The sequence below is a fragment of the Phascolarctos cinereus genome, unplaced genomic scaffold, assembly GCF_003287225.1.
Source record: "Phascolarctos cinereus isolate Bilbo 61053 unplaced genomic scaffold, phaCin_HiC Scaffold_7;HRSCAF=346, whole genome shotgun sequence".
In the NCBI taxonomy this organism is placed as follows: domain Eukaryota; kingdom Metazoa; phylum Chordata; class Mammalia; order Diprotodontia; family Phascolarctidae; genus Phascolarctos; species Phascolarctos cinereus.
The window spans coordinates 55,144,599-55,160,010 of record NW_027556180.1 but is presented as its reverse complement, the minus strand read 5'-3'; the positions used below and the strand labels follow the sequence as shown (position 1 = coordinate 55,160,010).

Here is a 15,412-nt window from a genome sequence, read left to right as displayed (position 1 = left end):
ATTTTAAAAATGAGAGTGTAGACTACCGAGAAGTATAGAAAATTATCAGAAGCGTATATATGATATATATTACATATGTCTATATATAATATTTATATTCTATATGTAATGTCATAGATTATATAATATATAGAATGCCTGCTATATATTATCTATATGCTATGTATTCTATATAATGCTATATATTCTATATAGCATATATTCTATATATAATATGCTTCATATAGAATATTATATATCCATGTACAATAACTCAATATTATATATCCTGTATACTATATATTCTATATATAATATATATCCTATACACAGTATTATATATTCTATGTATAATTGTATTCTAAAAAACTAAAAACAAATGAAATGAATGGACATCTTCAAAATTATAAAATACCAAACATGAGCAAAAGAGGAAATGAGGAATCTAAACAATCCAACCTCAGAAAGGGAGTCTACGGGCAGTTGGGTGATACAGTGGGTAGAGCACCAGCCCTGGAGTCAGGAGGACCTGAGTTCAAATCCCAACTCAGACCCTTGACACTTACTAGCTGTGTGACTGTGGGCAAGTCACTTACACCCATTGCCTAGCAAAAAAAAAAATGAGGTGGGGGAAGTTTAGTAAATTATATACTCCTGAAGAAAAAAAAACACCCAGACGGGTTTGCAAATAAATTCTATTATACATTGAAGAACAAATAATCCCTATGCTATATAAACTATCTTCAAAAACAAAAAAAGGCTCCCTACCTAACTCCTATTATGGCCTTGATATCTAAACCATGGTGGTGATGGAGAATACACCAACATTACTAATGAATATTGATAGAAAAAATAGCAAATGAAATGTAAACAATATATTAAAAAATTATTCATTTTGCTCAGGTTGTATTTATACCAAGAATGTCTAAAACAGTTTAGTTGCATAATTGATTATACTAACAGCAAAACCAATAGATCTCATGATGGTATTAACAGACACAGAAAAGGCGTTTAAAAAATATAGCTCTCTTTTATCTAAAAAATGATTTTTAAAAAATCATTGGAATGAAAGGACATTTCCTTAATGTGATCCAAAGCATATATCTAAAACTAAGAACTTGCATTATTTATAATAAATGAATGAGCATTTATTGAGTGCTGCTATTTGGTAGGCATAATGCTAGGCATCTAGATGGTGCAATGGTTAAAGCAGTGGGCCTGGAGTCAGGAAGACATGAGTTCAAATCTAACCTCAGAAATTTACTAGCTGTGTAATCTCGGGCAGGCCACTTAATTTCAGTGTTTCAGTTCCCTTATCTGTCAAATGAAGATAAATAAAAATCGCACCTACCTCCCAGGGTTGTTGAGATAATATTTACAAAATGCTTTGCAAACCTTAAAACATTATTAAATGCTTGCAACTATTGTTATTATTAAACCCTATGGATACAGATAAAAAAGAGAGACAGGCTCTTATATTCTAATGGAAAAGACAAGGGAGTGATGGCTGGAAAGGGTGCTTTTTCTGGAAAATTACAGGCATGGTGAGTGGATCCATAAGACAGTCAATTGACAAACCGTTTCTAGAAGTTATGGCAGTGCTGATTTGATTATGATTCCCAGAGTGAGACTGGAAATTATTGGGGGAGATGGGAGTTCCTTGATGGTGACATGGCAGGAAGATGGCTACCAAGAAACGTGAATGGAGGTCTGAGACTGGATAGATATAGACATGCAATGTTTCTGGTTGGCTTTGGAACAATAAAACTAACTTTACTGTTTACTTTTCGAGGAGAACTCGTGAGTCATTCTTCTGACTAGCTATATCTTCTGGCTGTCTTCTGATTTTGTTTATAGGGAAGCATAATAGTAGTACAGAAATATTTCTACTCATTGGTGATTGGGTAGAAAGCTCACATTTAGAATATCAGCAATTGTAATCATGTTTATGGACAATGTAAAACCTGTGATTTGCTGGGCATAGTGGCACACATGCGTAATCCTTACTTTGGGGATGCTGAGGCCAATAGATCACTTGGGCTCCGGAGTTCTGCTGCAGGCTGAGATGATGAGTTTAGATTAGTTTAGATACAACTAAGTCTGGCACCAATGTGGTGAAGGGGTGTAGCGGAAAGAGGAAAGCCGATAGGCTGCCTAAGGAGAAGTAAACTGGCCTACATTGGATATGGAGCAGTTCAAAGTTTCTTTGCAAATCAGCAGTCAGATCACACCCATGAGTGGCCACTGAACTTCCAACCTGGGTGAAGATTAGAGACCCGTTTTTTTTTTTTAATTTTTAAATTAAAAAAATAAATAAAATCTGTGATTATTAAAAACCCTGCCCTATTCTTCCACTGCCACTAGAGAATAGAAGGGAGGCAAACAGACCTGAGAGCCATCTTATATTTTTCTTTGGTTCATACGTTGCCGTGGCCAGAGTATTCATTACCAAGAACCTGGCCTACTGAAGAAAAGCGTCTCTCTACTTAGCTGGGATGGTCTTCGGAAAGAAGATGGAGACCATTCAAAGCCTTTTCAGCATCATAGCACGTGATCCATGGTTTGTACCAGGCTGCTGTAGACTTCAAGAATCCAGGGTCATTTCCATGCCAGAATGAGATATCAGAGTAGGACCTTTTATCCAAGAGTAGGAGATTTTTAATGCCTCAAATGATACAACAGCCCCAATTAGAATCATGAAGACCAAGTTTTTGTTCCATTACAATGTGCAACCTGATAAATCCATCTTTGACCAAATTGCACCTAAAGAGAATTCTAATGAATAAAACTACAAATGGAAAAAACATATACAAAACGGTTTGGAAAGCATTATCTATGACATTTGCTATTCCTTCCTCTACTCTGACTGCAGGATGCCCTTTGGGGAAAGAAATGACTCACTCAAACCTGTTCTGATGCATTAATTTACCAGATTTATGTAGGCCCTCCACTATAATTAATTTAGGAAGTAAAATATCACTGTACACTGGCCTGGCATAAGAAATTGAGTCATCTGAAACTTTATAATCCAAAAACCAATTCCCTAATTACCAAATTCAGAGGACCAATGCTTTCCCAATTCCCTTTCCCTTTATTCTCTGCCTGAGTTTGTGACCTTTGTCCTATTTCAAAACTGAAAACTCACCATCTACCTGAGGGCCTAATTCTGTCCTAACAGAGACAACAGCTGATTTTCATTGAAAATGACATTTCCCCAGAGTCATTTTTGCTGAGCAGTCTCAGGGTTTTTTGTTTGCTTTTTGCTTTAAAAAAAAGTTTTATTGATACTATTTGTCGTATCCCAGTCATTTCCACATAAATACTCTTCCCTACCTCCTCCACATAATGACACCTCCTTTGTAACAAAGAAAAACAGTTAAGAAAAACAACTCATACATTCATGGCATCTGACAATTTATGCAACATTCTGTCCCCATAGTCCCCCACCTCTGCCCTAAGAGGTAGGATGAATGTTTCACTATTTTTGAGTATCTTGGTTGGTCATTACAATCACCCAGAATTTGGTTCCCTTTTCATGTACACATTATTCTCCTGGTTGTGTTTACTTTACTTTATATCAGTTTATACGTCTTTTCATATTTTTTCTGAATGTCTCATATTTTTCATTTCTTATTGGACAATAAAATTCCATTACATACATATACCGTAGTTTGTTCAGCAATGGGCGCCCACTTGGTTTCTGATTTACTACTACTACATAAAGTGCTGCTATGAATATTTTGGTTTATATGGGGTCTTTCTTCCTGTCTTTGACCTTTTGGGGGTATATGCCTAACAGTGGGATCACTGAGTCAAAGGATATGAACTGTTTCATAAGTTTTCATGTATAATTACATATTGTTTTCCAGAAAGGGTGAACCAATTCACAGCTCCAAATAGCATATTAGTGTGCTAACATTAGACCCTCTGACCTGACTATTTTCACCTTCTAACATCTTTGCCAAGGCAGCTAGGTAGCACAGTAGATAGAGTATTGGGCTTAAAGTCAGGAAGACTCAACTTCCCAAATTCAAATTTGGCTTCAGATACTTGCTAACTGTGTGACCCTGGGCAAGTCACCTAACCCTCTTTGCCTTAGTTTCCTCATCCGTAAAGTGAGCTAGAGAAAGAAATGGTAAACCACTCCAGCATCTTTGCCAAGAAAACCCCAGATGGGGTCATGAAGAGTCAGACACAACTGAACAAGAGAAAAAAAAAACATCTTTACCACTTTGAAAGATGTGAAATAAGCCCTCAGAGTTAGTTTAGTTTCTTTCTTTTTATTAATGATTCAAAACTTTTAAAAACATGGTCATTGTCAGTTTGCAATTTTTTTAAAAAATGATTTGTTTGTATCCTTCGAACTCTTACTGAGGAGCAGCCCTTGTTAATCTCAGAGTTTCTTGAAATGGCACAGTGACCAAGTATGAGAAATATATTCATTTCAATAGTCAATCAGTCTGTCAAGTATTTATTAAGTAGCTACTAAGAGTTTGGAGGCAGTGTGGTGCAATGGTTAGAGGGCTGGATTTGGAGGCAGATACTAACTATGTAACCATGCGAAAGTTAGTTAATCTTTCAGTGCCCCCAATTAGCTCTCTAAGGCTGCAATCATAGTTTCAGAGTGGTGGCTCGCTGAGTTGACTGGGGGAGTTTAAACATTAGGGAATTCCTTCCACTGATGAAATTTTAGATCTAAACTATTAGGCATTCCTCATGAAACTTACAATCTAGTTTACAGCAAGATGTTAAAAGTCCTTTATTTGTAATCCTGGCTAGAGTTTGATTCCACCCAATCAAGAAATCTAATTTATGTATGGTTTATCCTTCTGCTTTTAATTGCCTCAAATTCAGTTGAATTCAATGTTTATTAAATACCAGCTATAAATGGTTAGTGCATAATTTAAAGTAATTATATATTAGGTAGGCATGTTACTGTTGTTGTCCAGTCCATTTAGTTGTCTCCCATGCTTTGTGACCCCATTTGGGGTTTTCTTGGCAGGGATACTGGAGTGGTTTGCCATTTCCTTCTCCAGTTCATTTTACAGATGAGGAAACTGAGGCAAACAGGATTAAATGACTCGCCCAGGGTCACATAGCTAGTGTTTGAGGTCAGATTTGAACTCATGAAGATGAGTCTTCCTGACTTCAGACCTAGTGCTCGGTGCACTATGGCACCACCTAGCTGTCCCATTAGATAGGCATAGGGACTGGGAAAAGGAATGAAACTGTAATGTCACTGGTATACAGAACTCTACCCCTGCAAGTCAGTACCTTCTCTGCAACTTGTAGTCTCTCTAAAGAGTCACCTAAAGTGCCAAGAAGTTAAGAGACTTGGGCAGGGACACGCAGCCACTATGTGTTAAATGCAAGATTTAATCCCAGGTATTTATATTTTCAAAACCAGCTCCTTATCCACTATGCCACGATGCCTCTCCAGTCAGAAAGACCCCCCTGACCAGAAGATATATTGAAATGACTAAATATCAAAAGTAACAGAATTGGTTACAGTGACTGCATGATGGTTTAAACATATGAAGCTTTTTGAGCCAGACTGCAAGAATAGATAGAAAGCAAATAAAGTAGATAGGAGTGTTATCATTTAAAAAAGCAGATTCAGTAAAACCTCAGTAATTCTTACCTGCAGCACTTATTAGTTGGGCAACCCTGGGCATTTCTCTTCGTTATTACACTTCAGGTTCCTTCGGTGTAAAATGGGGAGAATACCCCCAATAGCTCGGCAATGGGGTTGTTGCTGAGGATCGATTGAAGTAACGTCTCTTAAAAGGAGCTGCAAACCTCAAAGTGCTCTATAAACACTCCAAGCGTTCTTAACATTCAAATCCTAGTGATTTGAAGTTCATAATAATTCAACCAAGAGTAGATTATTAGTGAAGGAAGAACTGGCAAACAATTAAACAGACAGATTTGCAAGGGTAAGGTCTGAATTACTTTAAGAGAACAAAGTGTTTTAAGCACATAAAACATTATCTGTTCATATACAAGCAATCTATATTATCAATTATAAATGAATCTATTCAACAAAGCAAACGATTCATCTACTTGGCAAATACTTTGTTAAATTAAGCCACATTATTGAAGGCTTTTTTTTTTTTAATGAAAGCTATGTTCCTATTTTTTTTTTAAAAATTATACTATTAATTCTTTTTCAATACCAGACATTGTCATCTGAATGTTTCTACGTTGCACACTTTACCAAATGAATGACTTCAGCGTCCCTCTGGAACTCCTAGATTTAGACTGACATCACAGATACAGAAAATCCCAGAGAGGACACCCATGAACAAGCAATACACAAAATATTAATATGCTTAATAGTATGGTAATACAATCTATTATATCATCAAAATATATTAAGTACAATTGTTTAGATTGTCTACAGCACAAGAATAAGGTGGGGGGCATTTGCCAGGCAGAGAGCAAGCAGGCATTACCAACGGTTTCATGTTCAGATGGGCCCGATATGAAGGTGGTGTAATTTCAGGAGCTTCTTCATATTACCGGGCGACGTGCCTTGTCTATTACCTTCCTCTGGTCTCCATGGTTAAAGTCAGCCCTAGAGAAAACAAGAAGAAACTCTGTGTCTTGGGATTAGTAACTGTTCTAGACTATTCATTTTCTTTTCCATTTCATGTTATTCCGGTATCACAAAGTATATCTAAACTTTATCTAATTAGGGAGATCTCTTTATCTGACAAACAGCCCAAACTACTGAGATTCTGGGGGAACGGGAAAAGTAGATAGAAGAAGTCAAATAAACAAGTGGCGAAAGATGTACGTGACTTCAAAGTAGTTCTCTGCCAAAGGCCAAGGAATGTGGGAATGTGTAAAGTGAATTGACCTAAGATTTCTTTGCTTTTTTTGGGGGGGGGGGGGCAAATACTTTGGAGTTTTCAGTAGAGTGGGATTATGGAGCAATGAAAAGAATGCTAGGTTTGGAGTGGGGAGAGACTAAGGCTGCCTTTGAAACATACTGTGTGACCAGAGACACGTGATTTTGCCTCGATTTTCTCATCTGTAAAATGAGGATTATAATAATATCTGCAGTACTAGCTTCACAATTATTATGACGATCAACTTAGCTAATACGTGCAAAGGGCTTTTCAAACCTTGAAGCACTATCTACATTGTCAGTTACTATAACTCCTGTCTGTTTTGGAATTTGTTTTGGTGTCTAGGTAAACTATAATATGTTAATATGATGGGGTATTATCTAATTTTTTTAAATGTCCAGTATGTGAACACAAAATAGTATGCATGCACTAATGATCTGTTGTTGTTCAATTGTTCCAGCTACGTCTGACTCTTTGTGATCCCATTTGGGTTTGGTTTTGTTTTTTGCAAAGATTCTGGAGTGATTTGCCATTTCCTTCTCCAGCTCATTTGACAGGTGAGGAAACTGAGACAAACACAGTTAAGTGACTTGCCCAGGTCACACAGCCACTGAGTGTCTGAGACTGGATTTAAACTCAGGTCTTCCTGACTCCAGGCCTAGCACTCTATCCACTGCCCAACGTAGCACTGATTTACAACTCTGTAAAAACTTTGTGACTATAAAGTAATAGGAGAGGAAGCGGCATAATACATAAAGAGCTAGAGGAAGCCAGGACTTGGGTTCAAATCTTGCCTGATATTTATTGACTAGTGATTCTGGGCAAGTCACTTAACCTCTCAATGCTCTAGTCCAAAGGTATCAAATTCAAATAGAAAGGATCTTCTAAGACTATACTTTGCAGAGGAGGAGCCATTTTGCTCAAGTAGAAGAATTCCAATGAATTCACAGGTCCAGTCCCTATCTTTAGGTACATAGTAAGATAGGAAGAAATTATAATGATCAGAAAGGGTTTAATGATCCTGATGTTTTATTTAGTAAAATAAGTTTATTTGTAATAAAAAAAATAATAGGGACTATGAGACAGAGAGAAAGAAGTTGGTTTCAACCTACTCTTCTGGCTATAGAGTCCCTATGACATCAGGGACAAAGTCTCCATGGAATGAAAGTGATTCCTCTGAGTAGCAACTGGCAGAATTCCCAATGTCCGGAGAAGGTTCCTCCCTCTAGTGCCATTGCAGAAGGAAAGACTGACTAATCTGAAGAAAGAGGCTCTGGGCTTCACAGCTGGCCCCCTCACACAGGTGCAATTGGAAACAACCTACATGTTACTATTCAAAAACCACCAAGATAGCCTAACCAGGCCTAAGTCCTCTGCTAAGTCTGCTATAAAGGGCCTGAAACTCTACCTTTACAGTCAGTCTTCAGGGTTTTGTTTTGTTTTGGTTTGGTTTTTTGTTTGTTTGTTTCTGGGGGTTTGTGTGTGTGTGTGTGTGTGTGCATTTTGTAAGTCTGTCTGTGCATGTCTCCACAGACAGAAAGTAGGCTCTTTGAAGGCCAAGACTTTCCTTTTGATCTTTGTGTTGGGGACTCCAAAATGTCCCATCTGCAATAAAAGCAACTGAGGTAGAGCTCCAAGCCCATAACCATTTATTAAAGGAACCTGGCCCTTTTTAATGAATAGGACCTCAGATTTTTCTCACGGTCTGTGATTCCCCCTTTCTCCAGGGCCTTGGTTTTATAGCTTTTGGCGAGATGATGCAGATGATGCAGAGTAAAATTTCATTGGTTGACAGATCTATACCTTGACCCTCCAGGCAGGCCAGTAGAAAGCATCTGCACATTGGCCAAGTGCCCATGGCCATTTCCACACGTTGGGCAACAGAGACTGACAATGTGGGACAAAAGGACAAAAGCAAGCTGGGGGATTTTCCATGTCACTAGGACATCTCAGCCATGCTGGGCTCGGTCACTTACTCATCAGGAAAAAAAGGTGGAGGTTCTCTAGCTAGTTTCCTGTGATTAAGCAAGTGAATTAATAATCCACAGTCTATAGTTTTGAGGCCCAATACAAGAAAGAATCTATCGAACTTAATCAGTTATTCCAACATATATAAAATATGCAGTAATACTTGAACAGAAATACTGTCCCTATGGAAATCACACTAAACTGAATAATACTGATTGGAATAAAATGGGGGTAAAAGTAATCATTTAACACAGTCTCCCCAGTACCTGGCAGAGTGATCAGCATGTAATGGGCATTTAAGAGTCAGTTGCTCAGTTAGAATCTATTAAGCGCCTGCTATATGCCAGACATGTGCTACAAAGAAAGGCAAAGCAAGTCTGATGGGGAGATAATATGAAAACAATTATGTACAAATAAGCTATCAACAGGATAAATTGGAGATAATCAAGAGAGGGAAGGTACTAGCATTAAGTGAGATCAGGAAGAGGAAGAGGAGGAGGAAGAAGAAGATGATGATGATGATGATGATGATGATGATGATGATGATGATGATGATGATGATGAAATTTTAATTGGTCTTGAGGGAAACCAGGAGGTGGAGATGAGGAGGGGGAATATTCCAAGCACTGGCATTCCGGTCAGAGAAAATGCCTAAATCAAGAGATGGAGTGTCGGGTGTAAGGAATGGCCAGGAGGCAATACCCCAGAAGAGCAAAAACAAATATACCTAACACCTGTACAGGCTTTTTCCAACAACCCCGAGAGTTAAACCGGACATTCCCCAAAAGGAGAGAAAGAATGGCCAAAGAGAGAGTGAGGGATCACCAATTACCACCCTGCAAGGCTTTCCAGTTGTACCCAGGAAAGCGTCACCAATGATACGGGCCCTAAGGGGTTGTTCTTACATGCACGGCCCTAAGAATTCTAGGATTTACAGCTGGAAGACACATAGCAGTACAGATTTAGGACTAGCAAGGATTCTGGAGATCATGGAGTCCAAATGGAGGCCTGTGGATAAGAAGTGATTTGTTCAAGTTCACACAGTCCTGGCAGCGGTAGGATTCAAACCCAGGCCTCCGACTCCAAATCCAGTAAGTATTCTTTTCCACTGCCCTTGATCAGTTAGTTCAATCACCTCATTTGACAAATATGCTTAACGCAGTGTAGGTGGTGCATTGTAGGTGCTTAATAAATGTTTATTGACTGACAGGTGGGGAAACTGAAGCCTAACAAGGGTCATAGGGAATAGATGTGGGGTTTGAAGGTCCCTCAAAGGTCATCTAATTCAACTCCTTTATGTTATATACGAAGGTAGTGAGGCCAGAGGAAGGAATGACTTTTCCAAGGTCACCCAGCTCGCAACTCCAAGTTGGGATTCAAACTTAGGTCCCCTGACTGTAAATCTCCTGGCTGAACCACTCTCTGCCAGGCTGATCGGCACCTTCCCGGGCGCCCTTTCAGCCAGTGCTGAGGCAGAGGCAGAGCCAGGAAGACCAGAAGGAATTTTCTCAGGGTATCCAGCTCCCAACACCCCCAAGAGGACAGGGATATGGTGGCGAGCCAAGCGTGGGGGGTGGCGAGGAGGGGGAGGCCCTCAAAGGCTGTTTTTGTCCCCTGCCCCTTAGCAGGGCAGCTTTGTAACCAAGGCCACTGTTGCTGCTGCGGCTGCTGCTGAGTCAGACACTGTGAGCTTCTGCCCCTGACGTCATCGGAGCTTGCTCCGTCCACCAGCCTCTCCCTAGCAGCCAGGAAATTGGACTGGGGGGATGGGAGTAGCAGCTGCAGTAAATCTCAAAGTAAGGTAAACGCCTCTTGTGCCCTGCCCTCCCCTCTGCTCTCCTCCCCCCTGCCCACCTCCTCCTCCTCCCCTTCTTCCTCCTCCTCCTCCCCCTTCACCCTCTCCTCCTCCTCCTCCTCCCCTTCCAGCTTTTTTTTTTTTAAGCCCCTGGTGGAAGGCAGGCTGGGCTGTAGCGCCCCAACTTTACTGAACATGAGCAATGCAGGAAGTCACAGTGGTGACATCAGCGGGCAAATATCTGGAGCTGGTCCGGGCAGCAGCTGAAGGAGCCCAAGAGACAGAGAGAGAGACAGAGAGACAGAGAGAGAGAGAGAGGTAAAAGCAGGCAGCGCTCCTGAGCCCTGAGCCCGGGGGAGCGGGCAGCAGAGGAATCTGCACAGAGAGTAAGTCTGGCGGGGCGACCCCTTGCACCTTCCCCCTCAGCTAGCCCAGGGCCCCCCACCCAGAGCCACTGGCCCCAGCTGCACAAGGCCAAGTGAGTGGACAGTCTCCCCCCATGGAGAGAGGGAGAGAAAGAGAGAGCGCGATCAAGAAAGATTGCAAGGCCTAGGGAGGCTGGGTGCCTGGCACTGACTGGAATGCAGGCAGGGGCAGGGAGAGGCAGGAGTGCCAACAGGGCCTGGGCTGGGCACAACCACACAGAGGCAGTGCCAGCCTGGGCTCCCATCTGGCCTGCAGAAGGGGGCCCAGAACCCTCCAGGATCCACGGTCCAGGTCTGCAGCCCCGAGGAAGGCTCTCTCCTCCTCTCCCCTTCTCCGGTCCCCCAGCCCAGCCTTGGCTCGGACCATTGGAGCGTTGCCTGCCTGTCTTCAGAGACTTGGGGAGAGTTTACTTCCTAGGTCATGAACTAAGAGTTCCCACTTCCAAACAAACCCTCTTGTTGGCTGGTGCCCTCTGTCTCTAACATGGCCCTTGCCCACCTGGAGTAGCAGGGAAAGGAAGACCGCAGCCCAGGCATGGAACTGCCAGGGCCCAGGCTGGATTGGCAGATTGCGGAAACGTAGCCCCAAGTTTGCTAACCTGATTACTCGCGCTTCCACTGTCCAGTGCCCTATTTATAGAAGGATTATTTTTATTCCCTGCGTATGCCCTCACATCTGGCATAAGCGCAGATGCCAGAATCCCACGTATTGTGTCTTGTCTTTTCCGCGTATTGTATTTTTCTACCTAACACTTTAGTTCCCGCAAACCTTGCACCTTCACTTTGCCTATGTTTTGCAAACTCTGCTTATGTTTATGTGATGATTTTTGGTGACAAAGCACACCCCATCATCTTGCTTTAATATTCACACTAATCTCGAGAGGTTTGTATTCCAAGTACTCTTAACTCCCGTTTTACCGATGAGGTAACTGAGACTGAGACAGAGGATGTGATGGTATCATGGTGGACAGGGCACCATATTTGGAATCAAAAGATGAGTCCAATCCTGGCTCTGCTGTCTAACTACCTGTGTGAAATTGGGGGGAGTCAGTGACCTCTCCAGGCCTCTGGTTCCTCATCATAAAATAAGGAGGTTGAACCAGATGGTCTCTGAGATTTCCTTTATTAGGTCTAAAATCTTACCATATGTTGAAGGTCACACAGCAATTCGGTGCCAGAACCAGGTCTCAAACCCACGTCATCTGAATCCAAGTCTAGAACGCTTTCCACGTCACCAACGTCTTGATGGTGACAGTTAGTTGGAATGCCCTTTGCAAGGAAATGAATTTCCCAGGAAAACAAAAGTAGAGACATTTAAACTTGTATACAAAAACAAAGGAACTCTGCTAAAGTCTTCTGATCAGCCTGGCTGAGCATTCCCCTCTCCTCCTAGTCGTTGCCCACAAAATGCCATCGTCATATCGGCAGGTTTAGAGAAAAACCTCAACCAAGTGCAGGCTCACCTCATTTTACATAACAGACATGGTTGTGAAAACAGGGTTATCAACTGATTTTTTTTTCTTTTTCTTTTTTTTTTTTTTGCCAAGCTGAATCCTATTTTAAGTGGACCATTTACAGGAAACTAGTGGCAGTCCCTTGACCGTAACCACTCTTTGTTTTTTGGTGCCCAGGGCAGGCTTTACAAAACCGGTACTTCTGGCAAGCTGCATGAAATATGCCCTCGAATCAATTTTTTTTTTTAAAGGTGGGTGAGAGGAAGTGAGCCATCTGGTCGCTTCCTATGTTAACTAATTATTCTTGCTAAGCTTAGTTGTTTTTATTCTTTGAAGGATAGAAATGTTGTCAGCATCTTATAAATTTCGGCTCCTCGGAGCAAAGTACTGGTTGTCTACCTTAGTTATGGCACCAGGTGAATCCTTTTTGTAAAATAAATTCCAAATTTTATCTAAATTGTGTGTCTAAGGCTTTAGAGACAGGAGAATGTATAAGGACTATCTTCAAATTAATAAAACTTGTGCCTCATGGTTCTTTGTGGCAAAGTCTTTGGGCTATCGCTGATGGACAAATGTCATTTGGACCTTAAATCCTTGTTTTCATTTGGTTCCAGGACCTTTAATCTTCTTGCATATGGTAAGATTTCAGGGAATATACAATAGCCTTGGAAGACCTTGACACCCCAAGTAGGGGCAGCTATATTAAAGGACATATGCAAGAATTCACAGGGGCTTCAGAGAGAAGAGAAGAGAGAGAAAATTAGAATTCTCAGCAACTAGAATTGGAAAATTCTAGATGTAATGGTGGCCTGGGACATAGGAACAGACAGGGAACATGGATGAAGCTAATTTCTCAGACTGGTTCCAATATTCTAGATTATCAGAATTTCCTTTTCTAGGCCCCTCTAAGCCAGGAGTGGGTTTTTTTGTTTTTGTTTTTGTTTTCTTTTTTGTCAAGTACTCTTTTGGCAGTCTGATGAACCCTATGGAATCCTTTCCAGAATTATATTTTTAAATGAATATAATAAAATATATGCTATTGCAAAGGCAGCCAATTATACTGAAATACAGTTGTCAAAGTATTTTTTTTTAAAGTTCATAAACCCCAGGTTAAGAACACCTGCTCTGATCCCACCCTGATCCTACTAGGAAAGAAGCATCATGGCCTGGGAGTCAGAAATCCCAGGTCTTCCACTAACTAGCTGTGTCACCTTGGGCAAGTCATTTTGCTTGTGAGGTTCAGTTTCTGCATGTATAACACGAGATGAGATAATTTCTAATTTTCTTCAAACTCTAAATTTCTATGAAAGGAAATGAGAATAGAGCCATGTCAGATGGGAATAATAGGAAATAGCTGATAACCCCAGGACTAGCGTTAATTAACTTTTAAATCAGCCCGCATATCATTTGGTAGGTTCCAACAGAAGCAAATAGGGTTACTCACTACAGTTATGTATCAAGTGATAAGGTGTCATAGAGTAATAACACACTGGATATAGTCAGAAGACCTGAGCTTCTCTCTGCCACCAACACGTTCTTATATGACCTTGTAAAAATCACTTAACATGACAGAGCCTCAGATTCGTATATTAAAGGTGAAGGGAATAACTTGCACTAACCTATTTCACAGAGTAGTAAAAATTAAATAAGATAATATATAGTTATCAGTTACAGTTCTGCCCCAGGAAAAGCTGAACAAGCCTCTGCCTCCTCCCCCTTGTATCTCCTTTACAATGTGTGAGCTCACCTTGCCTGGGGCCCTGGTCACTCCATTACCACAGCACTGTATTCTGGCACTGACCCAAATTCCCAGCTCTGGAGTTACTGCAGCAGCTAAGATCAATGAGCTGGTAACTGTTTCGATGATGAAGTCCACAGCTAGGGAGTTGGTGGCAGTGTTTTCTAGGGTGCTTTCCCCTTGCGGTGGCAGCCCAGGGCCCATCCAAAATATTACTAAAAGTTAAGAAAATTGTAAAGGTCTTGGGAAGGCACAGGCTGGCAAAATGGGAAAGGGGAATGAATGGGAGTGGCTGTTTATGAGCTCTGATATGAGTCCTTAGGTCTTTAGTCTGCTTGAATAAAGCCTGTCCTTTCTTATATGTCTTGTTAGCCTGAGTGCTTTCACAGGACTTGAGTATCTTTTTTCCTTTTTTGTGGAAACCTAGTCAAAGTCTGATATTCCCGGGAGAAACCCGGGGTTAAAATACAACCTAAAGAAATTACAGAGAAAAAGGCATTCAAGATTAAACTCAGGTCTGCATGAGTCCAGAGTGGCTATCTGGTGGTTCTTGAGTTGAGTTATATTCTCTCTCCCTCTCTCCCTCTCTCTCTCCCTCTCTCTTTCCCTCTCTCTCTCCCTCTCCCTCTTCCTCTCCCTCTCCCTCTCTCTCTCCCTCTCTCTCTCTCTATCTTTCTCTCTGTCTCTGTGTGTGGGCATCTCTCTCTCTCTCTTCCCCTCTTTCTATATGTGTATATATGTAAAATATACATACACATGGGATATAAAGATATATATATATATATATATCTCCTTATAAAATATCATATAAATGTAGGCAGTTGTTTTTTTGGTCACATACCCCAACAATAAAAAACTTCTAAGCTTTCTCTCTCTATATATACATATATTTATAAATTTTATGTAGTATATAGTATTCATATATTGTATGTATTATAAATATACATAAACCATTTAAAAATGAGATAATAGTATTAAAATATATTACACTTATTAAAATATACATACACCATTTAAAATATGAGATAAAGAGGAAATAATCTTTAAATTTTTTTTAACAATACAAAAGCCTTTTACTAAAATATGAGTAATAATATTTTTATTTTTTGGTGAGGCAGTTGGGGTTAAGTGACTTGCCCAGAGTCACATAGCTAGTGAGGGTTACACATCTGAGGTCAGATTTGCACTCAGGTCCTCCT

General features: G+C 40.6%; 1 protein-coding gene and 1 long non-coding RNA gene across 2 annotated transcripts in view; one reads left to right on the top strand and one right to left on the bottom strand.

Moving 5' to 3' along the window:
• Nucleotides 1-302: 302 nt before the first annotated feature.
• On the bottom strand, nt 303-12,964 carry LOC144454783 (uncharacterized). The gene is made up of 3 exons (XR_013483320.1): nt 12,165-12,964; nt 5,621-6,556; nt 303-2,613 (listed from the first exon to the last, which is right to left on the bottom strand). It is a non-coding gene; the product is annotated as an uncharacterized LOC144454783 (long non-coding RNA).
• ZBTB38 (zinc finger and BTB domain containing 38) overlaps nt 10,668-15,412 on the top strand; it is a 93,459-nt gene continuing 88,714 nt past the window's right edge. Inside the window, exon 1 of the mRNA XM_020970907.2 lies at nt 10,668-10,982. The gene's annotated coding sequence lies outside the window, so the exon portion shown is untranslated. The remainder of the gene's footprint in view (nt 10,983-15,412) is intronic.